This window comes from Diorhabda carinulata, chromosome 11 (assembly GCF_026250575.1).
Source record: "Diorhabda carinulata isolate Delta chromosome 11, icDioCari1.1, whole genome shotgun sequence".
Classification (NCBI taxonomy): Eukaryota; Metazoa; Arthropoda; class Insecta; order Coleoptera; family Chrysomelidae; genus Diorhabda; species Diorhabda carinulata.
Genome location: NC_079470.1, coordinates 9,155,308 through 9,173,168, shown reverse-complemented (window position 1 = coordinate 9,173,168; position 17,861 = coordinate 9,155,308). Strand labels below are relative to the sequence as shown.

Sequence of the window (17,861 nt, the reverse complement as noted above, 5' to 3'; positions counted from 1 at the left end):
CACAACTTTATTTTTGTAAATAATGTCAATACCTAGAAATTGATGTACGATTTTATTGAAATTTTATTGGATGGCGTCATAAACTGTCATCCAAGTATACAGAGAAACCATTAGTCTTAATAGTAGACGATTTTTCAATTAGACACAAATTATTTTCACTCATCATTTAAAAGTGATACTGTGTGTCCTTCACAATCACCAAAGGCTTGAAACAAGGCTGCTGCACTTGTCAAAATATATGTTTCTGAAGGTCTAACAACTTGGAAAAAGAAATGCAAAGGAATGGGGATCCAAAATCCTGTTTATACATCCTCAAATTTGCAGATGATCAGGTAATATGAGGTAAGCAAACTAAAGGAAGAAAACGGAAAATAGAGACTGTCGAGAGAGTAGAAAAGACACAGAACTTATGTATAGGATAGGATACAAACGATATACAACTAGAAAACAACGAAATTATAACAAAATGTGAAAACTGTAAATATTTGAAACCGAATTCATTTATTATTGTGTGTGTTTGTTAACAACAATGAACCCAGGTTTCTGTATTTATCTCAAACTGTCTGTTAAAACCTAATATATTCTTATTTCTTATAGAGATGTGATACAAGTTGGTATACTTTATCTATTCTTACTTGAAGGACTCTAAAAGGAAACAAAGAATTTTAAACGATGCCGGGATGAACTTTAAAGAAGCGCTTGTAATACCGGTTCCCATAACAAAAATAGAGAATTTCATTAATTGGTAACCTAGGTGAGAAATCAAAGAATCGCTAAAGAACAGATGAAAAAAGTCAGCTAATTATTAGGAGTAATCCCATTACTTGCATTTAAATCCTTCTTCATGCTAATAATAAAGATAGTTTTGTACCACGTGCACGTTTTTCCCCGCTAAAAACGTTTCCTTATCCTGTGCTGAATACCACGAATATATAACCGACGCATTATTTTAAAAACGGGGCAACAATCATTTCTAGATTGTTTTCCTGGTGGGCTATTCAAAACCTACACCTGCTAATCAAAACTGTATCTAAAAATGACCCCTTCAAGAAAATGCCTTTTCGATTGCTGTTGCTTCTGCAGTGAATACTGAGCAAAGCAAAATTTGACACATACTTGCCGCAAATTATGTATTAAAATGTTGTTCATAGACGCATATGAAATTTCAAGGTTTACAATGAGCTCTCATATAGCCAATCACCTATGTGAAAAACCTGCATAACCAATTAATTTATCGCGAGATTTTAAATCTCGTAGTTTCTTACCAGTAGGCTTCATATGCCTAGAACCGCATATTTCATAAACTGTCGTTCTTCCTTTCACAATATGTTCTATCCTGTCTTTTGATGTCTTCCAAAAAGTAATGGATTACCGTCATTTTCTCGTGGAAAATTGTAGCATCTTTTATTGAATCTGAAAATGGAGAAGCTTTCTAACTGCAGAGTTATTTCATTTTAAATTATTGATACTATAGTTTATTTCAGAAATATATAGAGCAATAAAAACTCATTAGGTATGTAAAGGGACGACAGACTACCCGGATTAGGGTCAATTTATAGGTTTAGCCTATTGTTATCCATTCACAAACACTGAAAATAGTGTACCAAAGGCGTGCCGGTAGGATACTCGTAAAAAGGAAAGAATTTTATTTTAACAGAAATAAAATTAGGCATTATGTACATAGTATCAGGTACACCTATTTTTCATTGAACCTTATACAAAAAATACATTATTCAGAAATAGACTATAAATAGTTTGAAAACAATCAGCTCAGTTCAGCACAGGGCTTCCAAGTAGATTGATTTGGTTGATAAATCTTTTAAGAGTTCTCAAATTATCATTTTCAAAATTCTGATATTATTAGACGTTTTCTTTTAAATCATATGGAAAGACTTTCGGGCTACTCATATGGAGAACTATGGGCGCACGTATTAAGATCAATTATGACGAATGTATAATAGAATAATCAGAGTTCGATTAAATAAATAAAATTTATACATGATAGAAATACGATCAATTAAAGAGAAACGTGAATTTTAAGTAAATACAAAAGTAAACTTAGTCAATGTCACCCGCGCGTGTCTAATCTCTAGGAGCAGCGTAAATCGGCTCGAGACAAGTTAGGTGTTATTGCGTCGATGTCGAGTGGCCGATTGCCTCGTTCAATCGAGTTTTATTGATGTGGAAAAACGGCCGAATGAAGAAAAAAGACGTGAATGAAGATTTTGAAAGAATATTTTAGTATAAAACTTTCATATTTTAATTCTATTTATGAGAAACTGAAAAGGAGAAAGAGGAATTTATAATGAAGAATCTCTTATTTCAATTATTCTATCATCAACCTTGTTTATTTTGGTAGGCCTATGTCATGAGTACACTCCATAATTCGTTGACCCTATTTGCGTTTAAATTTGGTCATCGCTTACCAACAAATTTGCAAATTGACCATTGTCCACGTGTTAAAACGATGTTTTTTACGCAGCATCCGGCATTACATTTCTTAATTATAATTTACGAATTTTTTGACACGCTATTTATATTAAAACGTTGCTAATGCGAATGTAAAAATAATGATTGCCGCGATGGTCATCATCAAAAAATAGAAATTATACAGCAGTTAAATCTTAAGTGGGAGTGTTTGTTTAATGTGCTTGAAATTGTTTTCGGATAATTAATCTAATTTAGACGAATGAAGCTAGACTGTGCGACACCAAAAACGAAAAAGATTTTTGTTTTTTCAAAATAATTGGTTGCACACGTCTATCATATTTACAATTTCTCTGTGTTTAATTGGATCTTTTATGATATTTGTTGTTCACTTTTTCTAAACGATGATTTCATCATCATGATAATGATATTAATTAAGCGTTTTGAGTCAATTTGATCAATCAATTTCAAAAATAGAACAATTTAAAATAAATCTATATAAAAAAGCAAAGGAATTATACGTATGTTTTCGAAAATATTAGCGAGTCTTTATCAAACCTGATAGCTTCTAGGTTCAACCAGTCAATCCTCAAGTTTCACTTGAAGTTTCACAACCCAAAAGTATCTACTTTTACCTGTAAAGTTAAAAACTTAGAGGTTTGACTATGAACATTTTAAATAGAAATCAAAATTGGAATTTATTTCGGGGTTTGCTCGATGGCTTTAGTCAAACCTAACTAATTCCGCGAAGAAACTTTTACTACAAAATGTCCCCGAGACCATCAATTAAATCTCGAATGAAAGGGGTTCAATGTTTATTCAATCGTCAGTTACTCAATATGGTTTCCAATGTCGATTTGGGCTTTTTGGCCTTTACTTTGGCGGTATATGGCTAAAAAAATCTAAGTCTAAAGAGAAAATGAGAAGGCGCTTGTTATAAATTGAGAAATATCTGTACCCACGAGCATTTACTACAATTTTTGCGAGATACTGAACCAGATGGTTAAAAGAATTTTTTTCCAAATGGATCAAAACAGTTTTGATACATTATTAACATTAATTTGGCCAGACATCCAAAAACAAGACTCTGTAATGCGCCCTGCAGCTCCTGCTAGTCATAGACTTCCTGTCCTCTGGCATGAATTTGGAATTTTTTTTCTTTAAATCTGGTTTATACTTTTGTGAAGCACTAAGTATTTTTTGTAAGGCAATAACTTGCTTTTAATTTTCTAGATTTTACTTTCCGCTCTTAGTGATCGCGATACAGCGTTATTAAAAGCACCACAAAGTTTTAAGCGTAATATTTTGAGAATCCACGGTACTCAACGAGATATCCATTATTGTGACCGACAGGAAGCTGGCCGAATTATTGTCAATCACTCGATTAGACGATTAATTTCTAGCGTCAATCGGATTTCTCAGTGAGTTTCAATTAAATATTCTCCCAATCACTGTCAATCCATTGATCAATCGCTTCCGACGCGATCAGTCAACGCAGCAATGAGACCGATTATCAATTTAATTGATCGTCTCGGGGCACTTGGCATATGAAAACATGAAGTATAAGTCAGTATTTTCACCCATTTTAAAAGTCAGAAGACGCATAAAATCACTAATAAATTGAAACATGGATAAAGTTCTAGACTCAATTCAAGAATATGATGATTTAACCCAAGTGTACAGAACGAAGTTACTGAACTTTTTACACGAGATTGATGTCTTGAGGAAATCTGAATGTGGCAATAGATGACGATGTTAAAGAAAAAACAAAATATGTTTTAACGCACGATATTCTGTACAAGGAACATCATTACTTTTAAATTGGTTTGATTATGTACGGCAGCTCCTTCTAGCATCGTTCTCAAAGTTATGAGCGACTACTTTAATAGATTCATAAATCAAAGAATTATCTGCCACTAAAAGGCAGCAACCATAAGTTATGGTTTTTACATACCTATTTAATACAATAAATACACATTTAGAACGTTTTTTGTGATTCTTTTTCAAAGATATACTGTACTACAGTATTATAAAATACATCTAGGTCACCTAATTACTAAAATTCTGAATCATGTATGTGGTTACCCTGGTTCATTTTGAATTTTCAGTATAATTAGTTTTAGTATCCTGAAAAATTCTCATATTATCAGTTGAATAGAAGGTATTTAGAGTTCTGTTTTCGTCATAAAAGATCATCTGAAAGTGATGCATTGAAAGATTGAAATAACAACATTCATTGTACGTTCCGTAAAAACGTGAATGGACGTCCTAGTGAGATTTTCAAGCATCTCGTGCCAGATGTAGATGAAATTAGACAAGTTTAAACGTTTGAACATTAAAATTAATTGTGTTTAGTGTATACCAAAACATAGCATTTAAATACGATGCATGTATAAGTAAGTACCGTTGCTTATAGAAAAAGAGAAGATATTTTTTTCTGAATAAATCCAATTGACGAAACAATTATTTTTGTGGTACGATCCTGTAACTAATCACTTGGCAGTTTGACATTTATAGCTTTCAGATATTATAAGTCGTAGTTGTCATAAACCCAAAAAGCATTCTTAGGCAAAAACCTATCAATTAGATGACCAAATTATTAGGGACAAGAATTTTTTATTTTCAAGTAAAGCCAAAGAACTAATTTATTGTAAGAATTTTTTATTTATTAAATTGTATCATTAGAATTGTATGTACCACATTTCTCATAAGAAAACTCTTTTATTTATGTATAAAAGTAAAACATAAAAAAACACAGACATGTTAATATTTAGTTCTGTCGCCATTTGCTACAATAACAGTTTCTAGGTGTCAGGGCATGCTATCTAGGCATAATGTTGTAGTTACTTGTTATAATGCCATTCTCTCATGAGAGTTTCAATAAACTGTCACTTAATGGTGATCAAATCATTGGATATAGCACGTTTAATATTCTCCCATAGGTGCTCTACTTATTGCTTTGAAATACGGAGTCGAATCATGAATGCATGAATATGTGTCCTGAATAATCAGTGAACCATAGTAATAGTGTATATTTTAGTATTCGTTGGTACCCGTTCTGTCTTCTTGGCTCAATGCTTTGAGCTAAGATGATCAATCAGAACATTACACTAACCAGATTGTTAACTCTCTCTACTAGGCAGTCTGGACGGAACCAATCACCAGAACGCTGTCGGACGAATGAATTTTGTTAAACTTGGTTAGGCCGAGAAACATAATTGTAAATGATGATGATGATTTATGCACTTTTTAATGAGATATACTACTCCGGTTAGCTTTTCGTTGATTAACTGACTGTTCTTTTGGAAGTTACTCAAAACTCAAAAGAGCTACACTCGTTTTACGCTTCCAAAAGTTTGTTTTGTTCCATTTTTATTATAATTCTGTTAACGACAAACTTCGAAACAACTGCAATCTTTGCTTTTGTTTCTTAGTCTTAGCTATATTAAAAAAAATCAAAGTTGATTTTGTCCTAACATCCATTTAGAAAAAATAGTATATAAATAAACATTACGATTCACGAATATTTTAAATAATTTCAATAATTTCATTTCCACTAGTTTTCAAAAAACATTAACTAAATGAGAATCATTCGACAATAAATTAACGCAGACAGTTAATGATGCTACTCATCAAAAATGATAATAATGAAACCAGCACCAATGCTGAGTGAAATAACCTAATGAAAGTCGATTTATTTGCTCAAAATAATAATTTAAATCATAAAATACTAAAATTCAAGAATTGCCCGACCACCTACAGTATATCCTAATATTACATTGAATGAATTGATTATAACCATTCACTATTATTTTATTATGTTAAAATTCAGTTCGATACATTTGAGCGAACTAATTTTAATATGTCTACAATGTATTTTGAGTCAAGTCTACATTTTTCCTGGTGTATTACATTGACCCACTGTGACCATGATAAACATGTGACGTAAATATGATAAAAATAAAACACAAAACCTGGTTTGAAGCTGCTACAATATTTTCGTCAGACTTTATGTCAATTTACACAAACACATCAATGTTAATTACATTTACAAATTGTTTGATTAACGAAACATTTTACGTATTAGATATAAACAATTCCTACAAAGATTGTAGAAAAAATGAACTACAGACAATAAAGTTATTACAATTAAAGAGTATTGAGAATGAATATATGTGTAAATTAAGTAATTTACCATCATTAGGAGTCTAAAAACAGTTATGCTGAATAAGCTTCAGCAGTTTGTAGTGTGCAAAACGACTTTCCTTCAGGTAATATTCCAATATCGGGGAATAGTTACAAAAAATTGGAGCCTGAGAAGCCACAGGAATGTTTCTACTGACCCACTGCTGTCTGAAAAGACGGGTAACATGGTGTGACAACCAGTCAGTCTGATTAATTCATATTTCACAACATAATTTTTGTGATGTAAGAAAAAAGCTCAAACTCAAAGAGTAGCTCGAGTGGATATACCTGTTGATATTAGTCATGAACTTCTGTAGGTTACAGTTCTGGGGGAAGACGTAGATGATTTCGCAGGCTTACACTTGCAGGCAACTCGGTGTTGACCTACGGCTGCCTATCAAGTAGATCTTGGAAATACTGATCCACTCTGGATGACCCATAGGTCGAATTACTCTTTTCTGTATTGAGTCGAGCATCTTCAAGGTATAGATGTACGAGAAATACTCCACGGGTTGAAAAATCTGGGCCTCATAGAAGCTGTTTCGGAATATACAGCAGTAGATCGTTGATGTGCAGAAAAAAGAGGGTAAGTGACAAGATACATCTCTAGGTAATACCAAAGTTGACCTCAAATCCTTCTGAAATGTGTCCATCGATGGTGATATGGATGAATCGATCTTTGAGAGAACTATCAAGTCAGTCGATAAGTAAGAACGATAAAACCGCATATTAATTCATTTGAAGGGTGGGCATGTATGACCGAGTCAAAAGCTTTAGTTGCCAGGGATTTCCCATATTTCTCTATCGTTGACGATGTTAGCGAATTCAAAATAACTTGCAACTACAAAATCCCGGGTGGCATTCAATTATTCATCATTTTTTCATAAATAAAGACTTTCCACTCCATCGGTTCATTTGCAATCAAATCTGTTCTCTTTGATAATCCTAGGCATCTGATCAAATACTTTCTCCCACCACTATTTTCCGGCAATTAAGACGCCGACTAAACGAGTGTAGACAGGTTGGTTTAGTCTAGTTCATTGGAGTGAAGCGACAACATTAACACGTTCAATGCTGAAGACGTCTTGAGCCGGCCGCTAGAGCGCAGCCCAGAGACGGTAGACGGCTTGGGCCGTCCTTTCACTGAAGGATTTAGATAGGGAACTCCAAATTCAGTACCTGACCTACGAGCTCGTCCTTTCTCTCAATCCTTCATTACCGTATTACCTTTTGTCGAGTGAAGACCACTTCTAAATCGGACTATTTAAAGTTTGTAGAAGAATATCACGAAAGGCGATGCACCATATACATCTCTTCAACTCATCCATTTTCGTACCCAACAATCCTCATTTCTTCTGCAAGTGTTTCTGATAATTCACGACATATGTCGAAGATACAATGCCGTATTGCTGCACGTATTTTTTCAGTCATGTTTAATTCCACAGTACTAAATGACAACTAAACCGAAATACTTATCAAAATGTAGACACTCGCTAAAAAACCGGACTTAAATTTTAGTTACTGGCTTTAGTAACTTGTTCTAGCTACTTCAGACGTGTAAAGTCGGCTTTAAGGCTAGTACAGAATAAGAAATAACAGTGCTGAATCAAACTTATATACGTAAAATGTTCAAAATTTGTTATAAAGTATAGTAAATTCATTAAAGTATTCCATTTATTTTTTTATTCATAATATGAATGCCGTCTATTTATGTACATAATTTTCCATTGGTGCGCTCCTAGTCAACATCGCATCGAATGGCAATGTACGCTCTGTTGTGTTGTTGAATGACATCATCTTTATTTATACACACTCACATTATACGTAGATGCCAATTACTTTAAAATGAGACTGTACAAACTAGTCTAAACCCCACTTCTCGAATTATCCTCAACAGACTGTACTTTAGAATGGTTCTAACTATCACTTTTTAACGTGAGCCTGTTCCACTCGACGGTGAATGTATCGGTTTTGTATCGATAGCGCTGTTGCCAGAACAGTTTTTATATTTTGAGATTCACATATTCTGCAATTTAATACTAATGAAGATACTAGTTACGTATAAGTATTTTTATTTATTTCTGAATTACCATAAAAATATTGAGGGATATTGTATGTATTACAATCTTTGTTTTTTCTGTAAAAATTAATTTTCGAAAAGTGGAAAAAGTGGAAGATACTTTTGGAAGGAGCTCAGAAAGATTTATTGAAAATTGAAGGATATCTACCCTTAGGAAAAACAGTGTAAGTGGAACATTAAACAGAGGTATAGTATATCAATCCACACTCTCCACGAGGGAAGGCTAGTGTGATAGTGTGGACTGTGCGCTCGCCTTCTCACGCCTCACCTCGCTAGTCAAAGGACGTAAAGACCTGGATACAGACTAAATCGAGAGTGAGGATGGCTACCATTCCTGCCACGTCTCGTGTCGAGAGACTCTAGAAGACGCCTCACTAGTCACCGTGAAGGAAATTGGAAAATTATGAAATAATTGTCGTATATACGAAATTAAAAAAGACGTGCAAGAAAATTCGTACGATTGGTATTATAATTTTTTGTATAATGTTAATTTAGCTAATTTATCTGTAAAAATTGTTGGACTATCCAAAACCACTGGTAAGACTGAGTTTTATTACAGAAAGAAGTATGATATCGCATGTGCTAATAAAAGTATTTCTTCATTTTAATTTCGGGATTATTTTTTGCTTTTGATTTCATCTGTTAAATATTTCGTCTGGATCTGTTATAATCTCATGCATTGGAAACGATTCCACGATGATATCTGCTGGCGCTATAAACTATAATGGGATATTTTGCCCCTTTGCTATTTTTTAATATCAATAACAACGTCTTGGTTTCCTAGATGAAGAGTTTACAAACATCCATTAAGTATATTTTATGTGGCAAAACTGAAGAGAAAAAGTTTTGTAGAATCAATATCAAGGCTCATATACCAAATTCATAAATCAGCTGTTATGTATAATTTTTACTTTTTATTATAAAGTTCACATTCGATTTATTACAACAGGCTCAATACTAATTAGTTATAATAAAATAAAAAGTTTAAAACCTCAAATTGAATGCTAGGCTTCACATATTCCCCGTCTCTCTCAGCGTAGTTTTATATACGTTTTCGGAATAATTTTTCAAAAGCTGTGTTTTTGATAAACCATTTGTTTTACTATTATTGTAAGGTCTGGCGACCTACCAGGCCAACATGTAACAATAATTGTCCCAAACTATCTTCCACCAAGTTGATTAATAAGCCAATCAGTAACCCTTAGTGTAGAAAGAGCAGGAAAGCCGTCAATGAAAGGTTCAATGATTCCTAGCACACAAAGCATTAACTTTTTTGAAATACTAGCTTCTTCTTCTTCTTCCACCGCCTTATCCGTTGGCAATTAACAAGCTATTCGTATTTTGTTTATTGCGTTTCTCAACAGATCAACAGATGACACTCCAAACCGCTGACGTAGGTTGTTCAACCATGAATGTCTCCCTCGTGCACTTTGCCTTGGACAATTGCAAAAGACGATATTTGTCATGCTTTAGTTTTTTTACCGTAAAAAGTCTCTGCATAATTTCCATGTTGGTGATGTGCTCCGTTTAAGATATTTTCAATATTCGCCGATACATCTACGTTTCGGAAACTTCCAGTCTTTTTAAAGTAGCCTCGGCTGTGGTCTAAGCCTCTACACCATAGAACAAAACAGAAAATATGAAGCAACTGACTAGTCTTAATTTTAGTTGTAAAGAAATATGTTTGCTGGTATATAGTTTCTTCATGTTGTTAAACGCAGCCCGAGCTCTTTCTACCCAATCCATGTCTTATCGTTAGACGCATTTATCTCTATAACTACTACTACGGTAGTAATTCTCGTGACATTCTACACATGTGTTTTCATTTTCATCAGAACATTCTTCGCTAGATTCACTAAGCTGCAACTCTACTTCACTGTCTATTCATACCACTAGCTCTTGCCAATGACAGGCCTTCTGCTTTACGTTTACTCAGGTCTGGATGACGCTTCATAAATCCTTGAAACCAATCCCAGCCTGCTGACTTCTTCTCATTATTGAATCGATGTGGCAATCGAAGATTTTCAGCAAAGTCGTAAGCTATAGACTGCAGTCTCGATGGCTCCAAGGGAAATCCGATGGATTCAAGCTTTTTAATGTGAGCTACAAGTTTTAGTTCGTTCTCATATCCCAATTCAGAAGGTCTTCCAATTCTCTGCTTAGACCTCCAACCCTTGAGGATGTGTCTTCGCAATGTGCGCGAAGGTATTTCATATAAACGACTCGCTTCATTTACTCCCATTTTCTTATTTATTACATCCTCCACCGCCTTCTGCATATTTTTTTCCGTCCATTTTCTTGGATCAACAGCTTTAACCTTTCCCATTTCCTAAAAAAAAATATTAAAAAGTAATCAAAATAAGAATTCCGGAATTATCTCCAAATGGGGCACATTAGCCGAAAAAAATCGGGGCGCATTAGACGATGTACAGTGTAATGTGCCCCACTTAAATAATTCTGATATTTGTTACGAAAAACGGAACGTAATTATAGGCAAATAAAAGTTAAATGAGGTTAGTTTTCGATAAAAACTTTAAAAACACGAAATAATATGGAGCAAATACTTTTAATCAACGTGAAAATAGATATAAAACAAATTCATGTAGTCATACAAACCTTTTAATCACTTTTTCTCACTAAAACTAAATAAAAACCAGCACAGTGCTGTTTACATCGCGGCCATACTTGGAACACTGACCAGCTAGGATCAAATAAGCGCCAAATTTAAAATGCTTCACTGAGTTTCGCGAGTGGGGCACATATCCGACTGGGGCACGTTTGCTTGGTTTACCCTATAAAACAGTATATTTTGCATTTTTAGAAAATAATCACACGTTACTGTAAATAGAAAAAAGGATTTAGAAAAAGCCACGATTTAAGTTGAATGTCATTACAAAAGTGATGTTTTGTTACTAAATAAAAGATTGATTTGATTGATTTATAAAAGTTTTAGAGGACTCCAAGCAGTTAGACTATTATATTATAATATAGTGAAAAATGTTTGGTATTTTATATTAGAACAACTTTTTATTTTACATTTGTGTTAAGAATAACTTATGGAATTGTTTCTAAGGTTTAAACGCAAAAAAATTCAATCTCATTCAATAACTATGCCTAATTTCGAATTTTTTGGCCTTTAGTTTTGAATTGTGCTACAAACCTAGTTATCAAATATCAATAATAGACACCAAAAAATCGAAAAAATTTTTAAAATTCTATTTAACGAACTATCGAAATTTACTAGTTGACAATTGAACGAGATTGAAGATAAACTGTCTCTGAAGACGATAACTTGGTTATCGAAACGTCAGACAGTGTAATTGTGAGTGTGGATGTAGTGGTGATGTAAACAGTATATTCAGTACTTATTCTGTTAAATAAACTTGTCGTCAGTATATTTTAATAGTGAGACGCGACAACGTTGTAATCATCTTAATTTCAAATCACCTCCAACAACCTTTCAGTGTTTTGTAGGTAAAGTATGAGTGTGCTAATGATACAGGGTGATAGCATTTTAGCTAGATAGTTTTTTAATAATAAGAGAGGCTTTTTTCAAAGAGACTTTTTCAGGGTATGTCACAATTTGAACTTATTCTTAGTACCCAAAAACCATATAATTAGTCCAATCAAATTTTACATTTTTCGGGATTGCTTACAAAAGTTAGAAGGAATTTTATTTTTTAAATGTATGGGAATTTAGTATGAAGTTAGTTTATTTATCACAAACAACATTCCAATATAACTAATTTATAATTTAAAATAAAAATAAAAGAATAATGAGAGAAACTTAACGAGTTAGTGTAAATTTCAGATGTGAAATTTGTTTGCAAATTTTCCTATATTTTCGTTAATAACTATGTTAATATAAATTTCACGAATAAAAGTTATAAAAATTAGCGCAGAGAATTTAATTTATAAAAAAATATACAATAAACTATCTAAAAACTGAAACTTCGATCTTTGATTTTCGCAAACCCAAATGTAACTAATATAAATAACAAGTATGTATCTTCCAAGTATTGAAAAAATGATAGAAAATATATATAATATACCCTCCTGCAAAAATAACTGTAGTATGAAATACAGGGTGTTCCAGGACTTGATGCAAAAAATTTGGAAATGAGTAGATGACTTGAAAATAATGCTGTGACTGTGAATTTTCTTATTATACCTAAGTTATAGGCCTTTGAGTTGCGAATTCAGGACTTACATTTAAGTCTTTTTCTAAATTACACATTCGTCCATTATGAATTTTTATTGGATGATTAAGTACATCCATGCACTTCAATTAGGAATGTTTAATTGTGTTTTAATATCTCCTGTAAGTATTTTCAATAAATAATTACAATTTATGATAATTTTCTCCAGAATGTCTCTTTATGGTAAACGGTTTCGTTGGTATGTACAACTATTTAAAAATCTACATATCTCCGTAACCATAAATATTATCGAATCAAGCAAAGAGTGCCTTTTTGTTTAAAAATCGATTGAAAAAGTAATTTTTGCTATCTTTAGATTGTACAGTTTGTCCCTGTATAAGTAACGAATTGTTAATTATTGTACATGAGCCGCCCCTGGCCTTCAGATAGTAGTGTAGAATTATTTATTCTGTCAAAAACACTGAATGGACATACGTAATCATCCATTAAATATTCATAATGTTCGAATGTATAACATAGACAATATATTATACTTGAATATAAGTTCTGATTTCTCAATATTAAATGCCTATAATTCAGAAACGAGGGGTCGTATGAGAAATTTTTTTGTCACAGTCCCGGAACACCTTGTATACTGAATATATTATAGTTTTTGAATTATTCAATACATTCATGTGCAATGTGCGTTTAACAAATTTCAATTACACCAAAAAGTAAATATAATATTAAGAACAAGGTATTTGGGAGTGGTTAGGGTGATTCGTCATTGTCAGTAATTGCTTGTTAAACTTGTAAGAAATTTCGAGGCACCTGGAAAACATTACTAACCACAGCGCCAGCTAATTGAATAAACAAGTGTTCCCGAAAATCGTTTAACAATTTCCGGCACGGGAATAAATGTTATGATTACGATACATCGAATAATCGATTAATTTTTTTTACGAACTACGAGGGTAAAATCTACGTTAAAAAAATTAGATCATTGAGAAATTTTACACATTTATGACGCAAATATTAGGAAAAAACATGACTGGAAACTCAAAATAATCCAGAAATCCAAGAAAATTATCACATACACTACCGGTCAAAAGTTTTTTCCACTCTTTGCGTGATACACAACAATACGATCGATTTCGAAATTAATATTTTGAAGAACATATATAGATAAGAATATAGTAATAACGAAAACTGCAATCATTAATTATAAATTTTTGATTCATCGATGGAACCCCCTTTTGCTTTTAATATTTCGATGCATAATTTTGGAAATCTCTGTAACAATTTCGACAAATAATCGTCGTCTATTTTGTTTCATTCGTTTTTCAGGATATTCCAAAGATGTTAAGTGAAAGTAGGACACTTCTTTGTGCAGTTTGTCTCAAAAAAACTCAATCAAGGGCATAGGTCGGGAGACTTGGACGGCTAAATCATTACTTTCAGCATATTCTTACTTTCCAATTCAATCAAATACTCTTTGCACAGCTTCGGAGAATGTTTGGGAGCGTTGTCATGGTGGAAGCTACGTTTAATAGAATAGAACGTACTACATTTTCCTTTAATATTTCTATGACCTTCTTTCTTAAAAATCCCTTCTCTTTTTACCAGTACTCCAATAGCCCTTCTTCCAAAATATTCCCACACCATTACCGAGCCTCTGTTGTGTTTTACAGGAAGATTAGTCATAGATCTATCATCCGATCTTTCTTTGATCTAAGCACAAGCACTCTTCTCTAAGACACAAAACCTCAAACTTGGACTCTCACTCATCATGAGTCTAATTTTTATGTTCTTCAGCCCACTGCAACCTCTTAATTTTCTTTTGACGTCTTGAAAGAGGTTTCTTCACTACCACCCTTCCAATAAGCCAGTTCTCTCAGTCTCTTTTGCACTGTAGAAGTACTCAACGGCAGATCCCTAGATTTGTTGATCTGAGCTGCTATCTCTGGGTCTGTGATTCGTCTATCACGTTTAATGATCAATACAATACGTTTATCTTCAGTAGTTGTGACTAACAAATTCACTCAGAAAAATATGATATCGATAGCTAAGAAAAAGGATTAGGAATTTCAGGCTTCTTGTGCTAAGTAGTTGGTTTCTTTATTTTGGTTCTTATAACGTGTCATTTAACAAAGCCAAAAAAGTATTTCGTTTATGTATTATTCAAAGTAGATGGTTTTTCTTCTAAATAAATTAATTTTCTACGTTAATATTTAACTATTTCGTTAGAAAAAGATCCAGCACGTTATTTGAGCAATGTTAAATGCGCAAGACCCAATTTTGTTAGAATTGATTTCAATTTCTTTTAGTTCTTGTTAATTTTTCGAAATCTTTTGACTTAATCCATAACCTCTCACTATCTCTTTAGAAATTTAAATACTTCTTCCAAAATCAGTCTGAGTACTATCCGATTGTTATGTTAAATAATGCCGAGAAGTCAAAAACCAAATTTATCTTCTCTCCTTATCGTTTCTATTTATGTGGTCTTATAACATGTATCCAATGGAAAAATTCACAAAATTATCGTTCACCATCACAATTGACTTAATATTTTCAACAAACAAAACAATCTTTAGTATCTTGAAAAACAAATAACTTTATCTATTATCTTTTGTATAAAAATTATATATATATAGATACCGATGGTAAATGAGGTGAGTAAAATAAAGAATTTCTATTATTCCCCTATGAAATAATTTCAAAATTCAATATTTCGAAAATGTATTCTGCCGTTCTTCGAAGGAGAAAATAATTTCTTCCCTGGCTAATGCCTAGACGAATATTAAATAACAACTTCTCTGAAGACCGTGTACCTACATGTACCAAATGCGATGCTCTTTGACGTTATCCTCATTTCGGGTCTCAAACCTCAACAAAAAGGTTTTAAACTGCTCTGATGAGACGTAATAACGTAAAAACTAGTCAGTGGTTACAACGTCTCTTCACAATTGCGAGTCATTGGGGATTTTAATATCGACAAAATGGTCGATTTACATCACGCTCTTCAGAGGAGTTGTAATTCAATGTGATATAAATAATTCTATCACACATCTTTTTAAATATTGATTTCCCATGAATTTCAAGTTTTTACAAGAATTAATAGCATTTAAAGCCACCGCAAATATAAATTAATTATTTCCCAGACTATGAATACATAAAGTTGGTCAACTTTGGTGTTTCATTGCCACGTTCCCAATAAAAAAACACTTATATACGTATATATAAGTACAACAGTCATTTTTGAAAAAAAAAAACATATTTAAAAGAATCAAAACTTAAATGACCTAGTAAAAACATCTAATTGTAACATTTTTTTTTGATAGAACAACTGTTAATATTAGACTTGCAATTAGTGTCATACTAATATTAATATTATGGCTTCTTAAACCGAAAGAGAAAGGACATAAATTCTAATGATGGTAGGTTACGGCGATAACTTTCTAAGTCATGAAACAGCATGTGCTTTATATAACGAAACACATTTTGAAATACCTCCAGTTGCTAGAAGCCCACTAAGCAGAATTTACTGAAACAGGAATCATGAGGGATGCTCCAAAATCTAGAAGACCAGGGATAAGCGACGATGCAAAGTTGGATATTTTGTTTGCAACTACGACAGAAGTTGTTTTACAACTAAAAAATGTAGGAATCGTCAAGAGGAGATTTATTGATTCGTATTTCTTCCGCTGGAACTCAACTGCTGAGCGATATTTAGAACATATTACTATGGCAGTGCTTCAGGACCTAATTGCGGCATTTCCGGATCCAATTAATAGAAAAAAACTTGGATCCCTGTATTCCGACAAGATGGTGCACCATCACATCATGGTTTCATTACTGGAATATTTCTGGAGATTGAAGGAAGGTGGTTTGGAAGACGTGAATCAATGGAATGGCAACCTAGGTCAGACCCTTGAGCTTTTTCTATGAGAACATTTGAAAAGTCGGGTCTACGTTAACCAACCAGATAATCACGAAGTATGGAGTCCGAACGTAACGTTGATAGAACAACTGTTAATATTAGACTTGCAATTAGTGTCATACTAATTTTAATATTATGGCTTCTTAAACCGAAAGAGAAAGGACAGAAATTCTAATGAAATGCTTTATATAACGAAACACATTTTGAAATACCTCCAGTTGCTAGAAGCCCACTAAGCAGAATTTACTGAAACAGGAATCATGAGGGATGCTCCAAAATCTAGAAGACCAGGGATAAGCGACGATGCAAAGTTGGATATTTTGTTGTTATAAGAAGACAACTCTCACGCAACTACGACAGAAGTTGTTTTACAACTAAAAAATGTAGGAGATTTATTGATTCGTATTTCTTCCGCTGGAACTCAACTGCTGAGCGATATTTAGAACATATTACTATGGCAGTGCTTCATGACCTAATTGCGGCATTTCCGGATCCAAATAATAGAAAAAAACTTGGATCCCTGTATTCCGACAAGATGGTGCACCATCACATCATTTCTGGAGATTGAAGGAAGGTGGTTTGGAAGACGTGAATCAATCGAATGGCAACCTAGGTCAGCCTCTTGAGTTTTTTCTAAGAGAACATTTGAAAAGTCGGGTCTACGTTAACCAACCAGATAATCACGAAGTATGGAGTCCGAACGTAACGTTGATAGAACGGCATTAATTTAGGGAACAAATATTTCACCTACTTTTCAAGAAGTACTTGTTTAAATGCTTACGCGGGAATCCTTGTTACTATTGACACAGAACTAATACTAATACAGAAAAGAAGCAGATGAGTTTTTTAGTAACCAAAATTTTATGCGCATCTGCCAATCTCTATTTACGCAATAATAATAATAATAATAATAATAATAATAGTATCGGTATCTCCTGAATACTTGCGCAGCCAGTGCTAAAGATCTTGATCTATGATTGTGTACATAAATATGAAATGTGAAATGTGAAAAAGCCTACACTTTCCAGACTCCTGGTATCTATACTTCGTGTACGGGATAATAACACTAATATCAGTACCCCCTGAATAG

At 33.1% G+C, this 17,861-nt stretch overlaps 1 protein-coding gene across 5 annotated transcripts in view; it reads left to right on the top strand.

Annotated features, from left to right (window-relative positions):
- The window catches only part of LOC130899588 (uncharacterized), a 152,088-nt gene that overhangs the window by 76,307 nt on the left and 57,920 nt on the right, over window positions 1–17,861 (top strand). The window contains exon 1 of one of the 5 annotated variants that reach the window (XM_057809640.1): window positions 12,148–12,166. The exons of the other annotated variants lie outside the window; for them this stretch is intronic. The gene's annotated coding sequence lies outside the window, so the exon portion shown is untranslated. Of the gene's footprint in view, window positions 1–12,147; window positions 12,167–17,861 lie in introns of those variants that run through there. 5 annotated transcript variants of the gene reach the window in all.